General features: G+C 43.6%; 1 protein-coding gene across 2 annotated transcripts in view; it reads left to right on the forward strand.

Moving 5' to 3' along the window:
• Window positions 1-5,678: 5,678 nt before the first annotated feature.
• The window catches only part of LOC115195335 (nuclear receptor coactivator 2), a gene marked incomplete at its 3' end in the record, with an annotated part of 140,803 nt that continues 133,186 nt past the window's right edge, over window positions 5,679-13,295 (forward strand). Inside the window, 1 exon segment of one of the 2 annotated variants that reach the window (XM_029755112.1) lies at window positions 5,679-5,974. 2 annotated transcript variants of the gene reach the window in all.

Here is a 13,295-nt window from a genome sequence, read left to right on the forward strand (position 1 = left end):
CAACCTCATGTTCTTAAAGAACTAACTATAGTTTTATTTATATATAAACTATCATCTTTGGAATGAATGCCAATTAATAAACTTTAACTAGAGGTCAAAGTTCATGAGCTGAAACTGTATGATGTATATAAACCCTGGAATGCTAATTGTTATGTATTGGCAAATGATAGGCTTGGAAGTCAATGGTCGGCCATATTGGAACTCCCCAGAAGAAGCAGTCCTCCATAGAAATGAATGGAATTCTACAGTCTTGCAATTAAATGTTTCAAGACCAAAATTACATCAAAGTATTTTTGTTGTTGTGGGGACATTAGAACCTTTCTAGAAAATGATACTTTATTTTTACACTTAGCTCGCATAATATAATTTAAAAGTACACAATTCAGGTGTCTAATAGAATAAATGTTTTTAAAAAATTAAGTTGACATGCATTTCTAGAGCTTCAAATATGTTTTACAATGGTGGGGGAGTTTAAAGATGGAGGTGTAATGGCTTCAAAACAGCACCCCCTGCCTGTCATCTAGTGTGTGTGTGTGTGTGTGTGTGTGTATATATATAAATCATTGGTTGAAACGTACTAAATCCCTGCTGTACCACTGCGAACCACACGGTGGAGCTACAGTTCACACAACCGGCTGTCAAAGACATGCAATTTGGTAGTGAACTGAAATATATATATATATACTGAACAAAAATATAAATGCAACATGCAACAATTTTAAAGCTTTTACTGAGTTACAGTTCATATAAGGAAATTGGTTAACTGAGAAAAAATTAATTAGGCCTTATCTACAGATTTCATGACCAGGAAAGGGCGATATCTAGTCAGTTGTACAACTGAATGCATTCGACTGAAATGTGTCTTCTACATTTAACCCAACCCCTCTGAATCAGAGAGGTGCAGGGGGCTGCCTTAATCAACATCCACGTCATCGGCGCCCGGGGAACAGTGGGTTAACTGCCTTGCTCAGGGATATGGATATGGATTTGTTAGTCACATAGATAGTCCCTGTGCCCAAGAACAATTAGGTAACCAGCCTAAATGACTACCAACCCGTAGCACTCACGTCTTTAGCCGTGAAGTGCTTTGAAAGAGTGGTCATGGCTCACATCAACACCATTATCCCAGAAAACCCACTCCAATTTGCATACTGCCCCAACAGATCCACAGATGATGCAATCTCTATTGCACTCCACACTGCCCTTTCCCACCTGGACAAAAGGAACATCTATGTGAGAATGCTATTAATTGACTACAGCTCAGCGTTCAACACCATAGTGCCCTCAAAGCTCATCACTAAGCTAAGAACACTGGAACTAAACACCTCCCTCTGCAACTGGATCCTGGACTTCCTGACGGGCCGCCCCCAGGTGGTGAGGGTAGGTAGCAACACATCTGCCACGCTGATCCTCAACACAGGGGCCCCTCAGGGGTGCGTGCTCAGTCCCCTCCTGTACTCCCTGTTCACTCATGACTGCACGGCCAGGCACGACTCCAACACCGTCATTAAGTTTGCCGACGACACATCAGTGGTAGGCCTGATCACCGATAATGATAACCGTGTGGTGAAAGGACAACAACCTCTCCCTCAATGTGATCAAGACAAAGGAGATGATTGTGGACTACAGGAAAAGGAGGACCGAGCACGCTCCCATTCTCATTGACGGGGCTGTAGTGGAGCAGGTTGAGTTACCCACATCACCAACAAACTAACATGGTCCAAACACACCAAGACAGTCGTAAAGAGGGCATGACAAAACCTATTCCCCCTCAGGAGACTGAAACGATTTGGCATGGGTCCTCAGATCCTCAAAAGGTTCTACAGCTGCACCATCGAGAGCATCCTGACTGGTTGCATCACTTCCTGGTATGGCAACTGCTCGGCCTCCGACCGCAAGGCACTACAGAGGGTAGTGCTTACGGCCCAGTACATCACTGGGGCAAAGCTTCCTGCCATCCAGGACCTCTATACCAGACAGTGTCAGAGGAAGGCCCTAAAAATGGTCAAAGACTCCAGCCACCCTAGTCATAGACTGTTCTCTCTGCTACAGCACGGCAAGTGGTATCGGAGCACCAAGTCTAGGTCCAAGAGGCTTCTTAACAGCTTCTTCCCCCGAAGTCATAAGACTTCTGAACTTCTTATTTTACCCTGCTGCTACTCTCTGGTTATTATCTATGCATAGTCACTTTAACTCTACCTACATGGACATATTACCTTAATTACCTGGACTAACCGGTGCCTCTGCACATTGACTCTGTACCGGTATATATCCTTGCGACTGTTGTTTTACTGCTGCTCATTAGTTATTTTTAACTTAACACTTATTTTTCTTAAAACTACATTGTTGAGTAAGGGCTTGAAAGTAAGCATTTCACTGTAAGGTCTACACCCGTTGTATTCGGCGCATGGGACAAATAGCATTAGATTTGAGATACCTTTAAAAAAAAAGGTAGGGCCGTGGGTCAGAAAACCTGTCAGTATCTGGTGTGACCCCCATTTGCCTCATGCAGCGCGACACATCTCCTTCACATAGAGTTGATCAGTCTGTTGATTGTGGCCGGTGGAATGTTCTCCCACTCCTTTTCAATGGTTGTGCGAAGTTGCTGGATATTGGTGGGTACTGGAACACGCTGTTGTACACGTCAATCCAGAGCATCCCAAGCATGCTCAATGAGTGACATGTCTGGTGAGTATGAAAGCCATAGAAGAACTGGGACATTTTCAGCTTCCAGGAATTGTGTACAGATCCTTGCGACATGGGACCGTGCATTATCATGAGGTGATGACGGTGGATGAATGGCACGACAATGAGCCTCAGGATCTCATTACGGTATCTCTTTGCATTCAAATCGCCATCGATAAAATGTAATTTTGTTCATTGTCCGTAGCTTATGCCTGCCCCATACCATAACCCCACCCTTCACCATGGGGCACTCTGTTCACAATGTTGACATCAGCAATACCGCTCGCCCACACGACGCCATACACGTGGCCTGCGGCCAGTTGGACGTACTGCCAAATTCTCTAAAACCATGTTGGAGGAGGCTTACGGTAGAGAAATGAACATTCAATTCTCTGGCAACAGCTCTGGTGGACATTCCTGCAGTCAGCATGCCAATTACACGCACCCTCAAAACTTCAGACATCTGTGGCATTGTGTTGTGTGACAAAACTGCACATTTTTATAGTGGCCTTTTATTGTCCCCCAGCACAAGGTGCACCTGTGTAATGATCATGATGTTTAATAAGATTCTTGATATGCCACACCTGTCAGGTGGTTGGATTATCTTGGCAAAAGAGAAATGCTCACTAACAGGGATGTAAACACAACATGTGAGAGAAACAAGCTTTTTGTGCATATGGAACATTTCTGGGATCTTTTATTTCAGCTCATGAAACATGGGACCAACACTTTATATGTTGCGTTTATATTTTTGTTCAGTGTAAAATTGCCCAATCAAGTGTTAGGTTAAAACGTTTAAATATAAAGTCCTAAGATAACCTGCACAATTTAGTCAATTGAATGGGAAAATCTTCAGTTTATGCAAATGTGTCCTATATTTAATTGGTGAGTAGACCATTATCACAGGAATCACGGTGGCCTAATACCTTAATATTATGTAATAGCAGGGGTTTTAATACTGCTGATGCTATTCAGGAGACCTGTGTGTTGTAATAACCCTATTTATCAGTTGAAACCTGTAAGTAGAAAGCTGATTCAGCTAGAATTGTTGTAGTAGATAAGGACTTGAAGGAGAGGTACTTAGCTACATGTTTATCCACAGATAATTGTTAGGGTACCCTCATTTCTACGAATCTCCCCTGCAGACCAAAGTGATGTTGCAAAAATAAACAGAAGAATCCCCTGCAGAATCGTAGAAACCTTTTTTTTAACCAGGCGAGTCAGTTAAAAACAAATTCTTATTTAAAATGACGGCCTACCCCTCCCTTAACCGGGACGACGCTGGGCCAAATGTGCGCCGCCCTATGGGACTACCAATCACGGCCAGCTGTGATACAGCCCGGGATCGAACCAGGGTTTTGTAGTGACACCACTACCACTGAGATGCAGTGCCTTAGACCGCTGCGCCACTCTGGAACCCTTGTGAGTCCTTAAATGGCACTTTAATCCCTACATAGCGCACGACATGGCACCCTACATAGTGCACTACATGGGTCCCAGTCAACAGTAGTGCACACTATATAGGGAACAAACGTCCGTCTGGAGTGACTGATTGGCTAGTGTCCATGACAGACTAAAAGCTTGTTCTGTACTGAAGCAGTATGCTTGTCTGTGTCTCAAAAAGACAACGTCACATGTCTTTCTCTACGTTATTAACGTAAAAGTGACATCCGTGTGTGTCCAAAATGGCACGCTGATCCCTATAGAGTGCACAACCATATGGGTCCTGGTCAAAAGTAGCACACTGTGAAGGGAATAGGGTGCTGTACGGGACGTAGACCAGATGTTTAGGGAGATGTTTGTTATTATGCTCTTGCTATCAACCGAGACGAGGAGGAGGGATATTTTGCTGTCTAGTGTCCAAGGTCTAGTCTGCTCTGTGATGAACACTGTGTTATCTTCATTCACTGAGATAAGCTGCATTCATGCCCTGTTGCTCATGTGATCCTTTAATTCATGACTACTGTAGGAGGATGTGCTGATTACTGAGTATCAGACCAATGTGTGTGTCTGGTTTCAGTGTGTTTCTGTGTGTGTGTGTGTGTGTGTGTGTGTGTGTGTGTGTGTGTGTGTGTGTGTGTGTGTGTGTGTGTGTGTGTGTGTGTGTGTGTGTGTGTGTGTGAGAATCATTCATTACTGCAAAGTGATTTGTGGATTCAAAAAAACTTTTGAAAATGTGTGTGTGTGTGTGTGCGTGTGTGAGAGTGTGTGTGTGTGTGTGTGTGTGAGAGTGTGTGAGTGTGTGTGTGTGTGTGTGGTTTCTGTGTGTGTGTGTGTGTGTGTGTGTGTGTGTGCGCGCGTGCGTGCGTGCGTGTGTGTGCGTGTGTGGTTTCTGTGTGTGTGTGTGTGTGTGTGTGTGTGTGTGTGTGGTTTCTGTGTGTGTGTGTGTGCGCGCGTGCGTGCGTGCGTGCGTGTGTGTGTGTGTGTGTGTGTTCACGCACTCTGCGACCTGAGCGTGCAGTCCTCTCTGCACGAGACCTGAGTCAGACTCTAGAATCATCTCTGATTCTTTCTGCTCATCACTTTACTTCTGTGCATCCCAAATCACATCCTATTCCCTTCTTAGTGCACTACTATAGGGCCTTTGTGAAACGTAGTGCACTATAGAGGGAATATAGGGTGTCATTTCAGATGTATACTTCATCTGCAGCAATAGTCATTGTGTGATATGTTTACCCCATGTTCCTAATCAAACTATTCACAATAAAAACAAAATAAGATATCTTTACTATGTAATAAGTACCTGTAATATTACTTGCTAGGGATATACCTGGGGGATCCTTAATAATACAACTATTAACGGAATATTTGTATTTAGCCTACATGTTGCTGTAAGTAGATTTAAATGGGTTATGGCTATAGTCTATCTATGCTGTCAAGTCATGTTAAATAACTATGCATCCTGTTTGATGAAGTAGTTAAATCATCTCCGTGCTATATCACCACTTTGACAGGTTGTTGCTGTTTGGTCTGTGCAAAGCAACGCTGCCTTCCATACCGGAGAGAGATCCACCCCCCCCCCCGCTAACCGGAGTATCTCCTCTCTGTGGTGCGGTGATGTGATGTGTGTGTGGTGGGGGGGAAGGCTTGCTAGCGAGATAAACAAGCAGCCAGTCATGCAGCGTCGGGGTTTGAGCCAGCAGCACCAGCAGCAGCAGGCAGCAGCAGGAGGAACATGGCCGCAGCACAGTTAGCTAGCGGTATATAGCTTTTCCTCCCGACCGAAGGTCAGACCGGGTTTAACACACGGGATTTAACACAGCACAGGCCGACGGAAAAGTTTCACGTCGTAAGTACCGCATGTGGGCTTTATCAAGGGTTCGCTGGGGGGGTTTTATTTTTTGGAGGGTGTTGTTGTTGCAATTCGTGTTATTTTTTTGGTGTTTAATTTCGCGATGGGATTGAACGTGTGAAGCGGTAGTCGGTGTTAAAGGTAGGTTAGCTAGCTGCTAGCTACCACAGGGGAAGCTAAACTAGACATGTTTTCCTGACACTTCAGTGACTGAGTTCGTAAAAAAAAAAAAAAAAAGGTGTTTATTTTGCCTTTGCTGCAACACTTGGACCCATTTTCACTAGTCGTTTCTGTGCTTGACAGACATGCAGTGTGTTTTGTTTGTTTTGCATTTGGTGCACCGGGGAATACTTCGTATTTCTGAGTGTGTTTTGTTGTCAGTATGAAGTTGACCGATCCGGGTAGCGTTAGCTAACCTTTAGCTAGTGGATGTTTTCACTCTCTCTCTCTCCTTGGATATTTAACTGTGGTTTTTTTTTTGTTGAGCGGGCTTTTAAATTCAGAGCAGTGATGGGATTTCTCATATCCTGATTCACCCTTACCGTAAATCTAAATATAAAGGTTAACAACTTTAGTTTACGTAATGTTCCCTAAATGAGTGACTTTAGTGAGTCAGCTTTCTTTCTGCATCGTGCAGTGCTTCGCTACCATGTCGCTTGGTGGTAAAGTTGCAGCGTTACACCAGTGGTGTTTCTCAATAGCGGTGTGAAATTGAATGGACACGAAGTCACGTTAAGCGGTGTGGAGTCTCACCAAGTCAGTGTGGTGACGATGTCAAACCCCCCAGGACTGTCCCCCCCTCCCCAGGACTGTCCCCCCCTCCCCAGGACTGTCCCCACCCCCCCAGGACTGTCCCCACCCCCCCAGGACAGTTTCTCCACCCCCCCAGGACTGTCCCCCCAGGACTGTCCCCCCAGGACTGTCCCCCCCTCCCCAGGACTGTCCCCCCCTCCCCAGGACTGTCCCCACCCCCCCAGGACTGTCCCCACCCCCCCAGGACAGTTTCTCCACCCCCCCAGGACAGTTTCTCCACCCCCCCAGGACAGTTTCTCCACCCCCCCAGGACAGTTTCTCCACCCCCCCAGGACAGTTTCTCCACCCCCCCCATTACAGTTTCTCCACCCCCCACATTACAGTTTCTCCACCCCCCACATTACAGTTTCTCCACCCCCCACAGGACAGTTTCTCCACCCCCCAGGACAGTTTCTCCACCCCCCCAGGACAGGTTCTCCACCCCCCACATTACAGTTTCTCCACCCCCCACATTACAGTTTCTTCACCCCCCACAGGACAGTTTCTCCACCCCCCCAGGACAGTTTCTCCACCCCCCCCAGGACAGTTTCTCTACCCCCCAGGACTGTTCCACCCCCCCAGGACAGTTTCACCACCCCCCAGGACTGTTTCTCCACCCCCCCAGGACAGTTTCTCCACCCCCCCAGGACAGTTTCTCCACCCCCCCAGGACAGTTTCTCCACCCCCCCAGGACAGTTTCTCCACCCCCCCAGGACAGTTTCTCCACCCCCCCAGGACAGTTTCTCCACCCCCCCCAGGACAGTTTCTCCACCCCCCCAGGACAGTTTCTCCACCCCCCCCAGGACTGTTCCACCCCCCCCAGGACTGTTCCACCCCCCCCAGGACTGTTCCACCCCCCCAGGACAGTTTCTCCAACCCCCCAGGACAGTTTCTCCACCCCCCCCAGGACAGTTTCTCCACCCCCCCCCCAGGACAGTTCCTCCACCCCCCCAGGACTGTTCCACCCCCCCAGGACAGTTTCTCCACCCCCCCAGGACTGTTCCACCCCCCTCTGAAGGAACGTTCCTATTGCGTTGCGTTTGTCTCTCTCCCCCCGGGTAGAAAGGGAGCAGATAGCCTACATGTAATTGTACTTTTCTTTAGAAAGTGGGTTTTAACGACCTATTTACAGTCTACGCAGGCGAGGTTGCATAGTGCGATGACGTGCGGAACAGCGCTGCCAAGATCTCATGCGTTTCATCCTCTTCTCACGCCACACCTCTTAAATCATAAACGCATTGAAAAGTACAGCTTTCATTTCTTTTTTTTTTTTAATTAGTCAATTGTATAGTCTCAGTGCGTTTTATCTTTTCAACTGTCCTCCACATCGTTTTGAAATCGGAGCATCTGCGCTTGCATTTAAACATCGCGAGTCACCCTGGTCTCAGAGCATTTCGTATTATTATGCATGTAAATTCTAGATATTTCACTTGTGATGATATGTATTAATTAGTGGATGTCCAGCAATCATTTGATATGTTATGAATTTCAGTTTGTGCAATATGTTATGGGTTTGTAAAATATACAATATGATACAAATTTGCAAAATGTAAGATATATTACGAATTCCAATTTGTCGTTGCTAATGTTAGCTAGGTGGCTAATGCTAACATTAGCTAGGCTAGGCGTTAATGTTAGGATTAAGGTTGAGACTTAGGTTAAAGGGTTAAGGTTAGGGGAATGGTTAGCTAAAATGGCTAGGGTTAGCTAAAAGGGTTAATGTTAGGTGAAGGGTTAGCAAACATGCTAAGTAGTTGTAAAGTAGCTAAAAAGTATTAAGTAGTTGCTAAATAGCGCTAATGCTATAGTTGTCTGTGATGACAGCTGAACATGCAACCTTTGGGTTGCTAGACATTCGCGTTAAACGCCCGTCTACTACAACCAACCGGCTTTAATTTTTGCATTAAGTAACTTTTCTGTAACCACACTAAACATTTAACATACTGTATCATTCTCATTTGAGGTTCCAGATTTACATTTACTATGTTACTTCTAGTGTATGAGACCAGGTTGCACGAGGGGAACCTCTGTCCTGTCTTGCCACAGCACTGTGAACTCTGGCACATTTGAAGCATATGATTGGTCTAGTTATGTAAAGGATAAAGGGGATTGGATGGCGTTTTAAAGAAACGCCCCTTAAGATTAGAGTGGAGCTGAATGGAGAGAGAACGTTCTCCGATGAGTTAATAAAACTGGAAAATAAAACGCAAGGTAGCGCTATTTTATGTACAATGTTGTAAAAAAAATTAAATAATTATTTGCTCTTACTCCCGTCCCTATGGCAGAATGCAGCCTTTTGACAGCATGTACGAAAGTTGATTTAGTCCCTACTTGCATTAGTACCCTTGTTTAATGATTGATATTTAGGCTGTGACAAGGAAAAGGCTTCTTCCAACCATCCCATTGTTTTTTCCCCGGAATCCCCCCGTCTTTTTTCCCCGGCCTCCCCATTTGCCAGCCTCCCTATCTCGTTTCATTACCACCCCAAAAATGTATAAAAACAATTATTAGCATACTTAAAATATATATATTTTTTCCCAAAACATCTCACAGTTAACAAAGGCGTCGAATTTGGAGTTTTAATTTAATGTTCAAACCACCCCGAATACACCTGACCTGTTTTTTTGTTGTTGTTGTTTTATTTTTAACACCCTGGTCATAGAACTAAGCCATGTCAAAATATGTAGAATTGCAGGAAATTAGCTTTAAAACAGTTACAACTGTCATAAAGGTAACTCGCCATCTGAGGGTTGTGCCAGGGGGGGCAATGAAATTCACATAGCAAATCTCACTCCCCAAGCTTTCTTCAAAAGTTGGCAGGCCTGGCATAGTGATGTGATGGGACGGTTTGATACCATACAGGTTGTCACTAGTTACCACAGCCACAAAGTCCTAATGATGGCTGATGCTGTGGTAACCAGTGACAACCATTGATACCCGAGCTCCCACACTAGTGGCCCAGTGCTCCAGTTGTCTGTGTAGATTTGGAAGTTTAACACCTTTTTTAGTTAGTTGGCTCTCCCTGTTTTTTTTTTATTTCTTGACAAACAATCCTTTATCTGATTTTTTATTTATTTTTTGTTTTGTTTTGTACCACCTTTTTGGTTTGCTTCCTGTCTTTTTTTTAAAAGTTTGGTGTGGGTTTTTCTTTTGTTTTGCCTCTTAGTTGGCAAATTTAGTGGGCTCCTTGTGGTGGGTGTCTTTTAGGTCCCAGTTGTTGTTGCTAGGCATCTTTCAGACCCCCCCCCCCCAAAGCCCCGCTTGTTTAGTTTTGGTTGTTGTCAGTGACTCTTTGTTAGTACCCTGTTTGAGCAACATTTTTTTGGGTTTTCTTGCTGGGGAACGTAACACAGCTGAGGACTCTCTCCTGAAATCGTAGCACACTAGTATCGAATTTTGAGAGATCCTATTTAGATCATTTTTTTGTATTTCTCAAACGGTGATTGTAAATAAAAAAAAAAACCGCTCTAGTAGTTATTGGTAATTATCAAATTTAAGGATCTAAAGGTTTTTGTTAATATGTAAAAGTGAGTTAAAAGTTTAATTCAAACCCCAAGTAAAGTTCACAAGCAGTTACCGCGGGATAAATGACGTACAAAGCTTCGTTTGATCCCTCAGTCAGTGGATCCCGCTGCGGCTTCCACCTCTGCTGGACAACAATTACGCAATCTGCAAGGCATTCCTAGTCGATCGCCGAACATTTCTGTAAAAAAACCCAACGATAAGCATTCCTATTTTGAATTTATCTCGGTCTGTTGGTCTAGGTACGCTCGATTCCGCTGTCCTGCGCACCAGGTAGGTGACGTGTTCCCATTTTGAACCATTTCATATGTCAGAAGGTACAAACTCTGCCTTCCACGGTGGGCCCCAAGAGGAGCAAATCAAGTGCACTATAGGTCTACCGCTGGCCAATCGGATGGCTCAGATGACCGTGTCTGCAGTAATGTAGCAGGTGTAAAAGAATAATACAGTAAAGTTGATACGGTGAGATTTCGAAACGTTTAAAAACCACGACTAGAGAGAGACTGTCAACGAATACAGTAAAGTTGATTCGGTGAGATTTCGAAACGTTTAAAAACCACGACTAGAGAGAGACTGTCAACGAATACAGTAAAGTTGATTCGGTGAGATTTCTAAACGTTTAAAACCACGACTAGAGAGAGACTGTCAACGAATACAGTAAAGTTGATTCGGTGAGATTTCTAAACGTTTAAAACCACGACTAGAGAGGGACTGTCAACGAATACAGTAAAGTTGATTCGGTGAGATTTCTAAACGTTTAAAACCACGACTAGAGAGAGACTGTCAACGAATACAGTAAAGTTGATTCGGTGAGATTTCTAAACGTTTAAAACCACGACTAGAGAGAGACTGTCAACGAATACAGTAAAGTTGATTCGGTGAGATTTCTAAACGTTTAAAACCACGACTAGAGAGAGACTGTCAACGAATACAGTAAAGTTGATTCGGTGAGATTTCTAAACGTTTAAAACCACGACTAGAGAGGGACTGTCAACGAATACAGTAAAGTTGATTCGGTGAGATTTCTAAACGTTTAAAAACCACGACTAGAGAGAGACTGTCAACGAATACAGTAAAGTTGATTCGGTGAGATTTCTAAACGTTTAAAACCACGACTAGAGAGGGACTGTCAACGAATACAGTAAAGTTGATTCGGTGAGATTTCTAAACGTTTAAAACCACGACTAGAGAGAGACTGTCAACGAATACAGTAAAGTTGATTCGGTGAGATTTCTAAACGTTTAAAACCACGACTAGAGAGAGACTGTCAACGAATACAGTAAAGTTGATTCGGTGAGATTTCTAAACGTTTAAAACCACGACTAGAGAGAGACTGTCAACGAATACAGTAAAGTTGATTCGGTGAGATTTCTAAACGTTTAAAACCACGACTAGAGAGAGACTGTCAACGAATACAGTAAAGTTGATTCGGTGAGATTTCTAAACGTTTAAAACCACGACTAGAGAGAGACTGTCAACGAATACAGTAAAGTTGATTCGGTGAGATTTCTAAACGTTTAAAACCACGACTAGAGAGGGACTGTCATCGAATACAGTAAAGTTGATACGGTGAGATTTCTAAACGTTTAAAACCACGACTAGAGAGGGACTGTCAACGAATACAGTAAAGTTGATTCGGTGAGATTTCTAAATGTTTAAAACCACGACTAGAGAGGGACTGTCAACGAATACAGTAAAGTTGATTCGGTGAGATTTCTAAACGTTTAAAACCACGACTAGAGAGAGACTGTCAACGAATACAGTAAAGTTGATTCGGTGAGATTTCTAAACGTTTAAAACCACGACTAGAGAGAGACTGTCAACGAATACAGTAAAGTTGATTCGGTGAGATTTCTAAACGTTTAAAACCACGACTAGAGAGAGACTGTCAACGAATACAGTAAAGTTGATTCGGTGAGATTTCTAAACGTTTAAAACCACGACTAGAGAGGGACTGTCATCGAATACAGTAAAGTTGATACGGTGAGATTTCTAAACGTTTAAAACCACGACTAGAGAGAGACTGTCAACGAATACAGTAAAGTTGATTCGGTGAGATTTCTAAACGTTTAAAACCACGACTAGAGAGGGACTGTCAACGAATACAGTAAAGTTGATTCGGTGAGGTTTCTAAACGTTTAAAACCACGACTAGAGAGGGACTGTCAACGAATACAGTAAAGTTGATTCGGTGAGATTTCTAAACGTTTAAAACCACGACTAGAGAGAGACTGTCAACGAATACAGTAAAGTTGATTCGGTGAGATTTCTAAACGTTTAAAACCACGACTAGAGAGAGACTGTCAACGAATACAGTAAAGTTGATTCGGTGAGATTTCTAAACGTTTAAAACCACGACTAGAGAGAGACTGTCAACGAATACAGTAAAGTTGATTCGGTGAGATTTCTAAACGTTTAAAACCACGACTAGAGAGAGACTGTCAACGAATACAGTAAAGTTGATTCGGTGAGATTTCTAAACGTTTAAAACCACGACTAGAGAGAGACTGTCAACGAATACAGTAAAGTTGATTCGGTGAGATTTCTAAACGTTTAAAACCACGACTAGAGAGAGACTGTCAACGAATACAGTAAAGTTGATTCGGTGAGATTTCTAAACGTTTAAAACCACGACTAGAGAGAGACTGTCAACGAATACAGTAAAGTTGATTCGGTGAGATTTCTAAACGTTTAAAACCACGACTAGAGAGAGACTGTCAACGAATACAGTAAAGTCGATTCGGTGAGATTTCTAAACGTTTAAAACCATGACTAGAGAGAGACTGTCAACGAATACAGTAAAGTTGATTCGGTGAGGTTTCTAAACGTTTAAAAACCACGACTAGAGAGAGACTGTCAACGAATACAGTAAAGTTGATTCGGTGAGATTTCTAAACGTTTAAAAACCACGACTAGAGAGAGACTGTCAACGAATACAGTAAAGTTGATTCGGTGAGATTTCTAAACGTTTAAAACCACGACTAGAGAGAGACTGTCAACGAATA

This window comes from Salmo trutta, chromosome 6 (assembly GCF_901001165.1).
Source record: "Salmo trutta chromosome 6, fSalTru1.1, whole genome shotgun sequence".
NCBI classification, from domain to species: Eukaryota; Metazoa; Chordata; class Actinopteri; order Salmoniformes; family Salmonidae; genus Salmo; species Salmo trutta.